The following is a 1,176-nucleotide window of genomic DNA, read 5'->3' as shown; positions in this document are numbered from 1 at the left end:
AAAAAAAAAAAAAAAAAAAAAAAAAAAAAAAAAAAAAAAAAAAAAAAAAAAAAAAAAAAAAAAAAAAAAAAAAAAAAAAAAAAAAAAAAAAAAAAAAAAAAAAAAAAAAAAAAAAAAAAAAAAAAAAAAAAAGCCCTAATGCAGCAGTTATTCCTGAATTTACCCGAGGCAAATCAGTCCTGGGCGTGCATTTTTGTCCAGGCTTGTAGGTATCTGTGCAGGCTTGTGGGAGGAACTTATGGCTTCTCCCAAGGTGCACTGTACACCGTGGACATCCTTTTCATATTAAACAATTGCCCCCAAAGCCCCCAGTGTTACCTGGATAAGATTGTTAGTGTGGAACACGATGACAAAACTGTCCTTCTAATCAGGAGAGAGTCTCGTAGAGGATTATTTCCTAACAGTGTCCTTACTCCTGGATTCAAAAGCAGCTTCTATGAAACTCTGCCAGCTCTTTTCTTTGCCACCCTTGTGAGTTTTGGAGCTGGTAGAGTAAAGCTTTGATGCTGATTGGAATACTTGACTTTCCTGTACCCGTCTTATATCATAATTATACTTTTGTATTTGATCAAAAGGGGGAATCGACATTAAAGAGCTACGAAAAGTACCTCCTAGCTGGATTTAAAACAAAAATAACAATCAGGTGTTTTCCCAGGGCTGTAGCACTTAGAAAGTAAGTCCCACTCCAAGTCTCAAGTTTAGCTTTTGTTGTAAGAACGACTGTAATGACCTGTTTTAATACAACATTATAACAGATGGAAGCTCAGGCTTTCTGAATTTCAACATAGCTGCAATCTCGAAGTTAAGAAATGATTAACCCTGCAATTAGGTACCTTTAATTTAATCCCCGACACTTGCTTAATTATAGCAGCACTGCAGACACACTCTGAGCAGCAGTGGAATCAGCTATGACACACCCCTCCCGGGCTTCCATTGGCTGGAAACTCGTTAGGCTTGACGGGTAGGCACTGGAGTCAGAGGGGGATTTCGAAGCAAATAAATAGCAGGTCCTTCCAGCCAGCCAGAAATGGATTTCCACCTGTCCGAACCCGGGGCTGGAGCGAGCTGCTGCCGAGACAGAAAACCCGACCTGCTGCCCAAACCATCGTGCTTCGGGTGGCTTGTGTGAAGGAGGGATTTTGGGGCCAGTTCTGGGCTGTGTCTCCTGGGAGCAGC

Source organism: Empidonax traillii, unplaced genomic scaffold (genome assembly GCF_003031625.1).
Source record: "Empidonax traillii isolate 1590-97213 ecotype Southwest subspecies unplaced genomic scaffold, ASM303162v1 scaffold1253:size457737, whole genome shotgun sequence".
Taxonomy (NCBI): domain Eukaryota; kingdom Metazoa; phylum Chordata; class Aves; order Passeriformes; family Tyrannidae; genus Empidonax; species Empidonax traillii.
The sequence above is the reverse complement of the archived record's forward strand: the minus strand, read 5'-3'. Positions refer to the sequence as shown.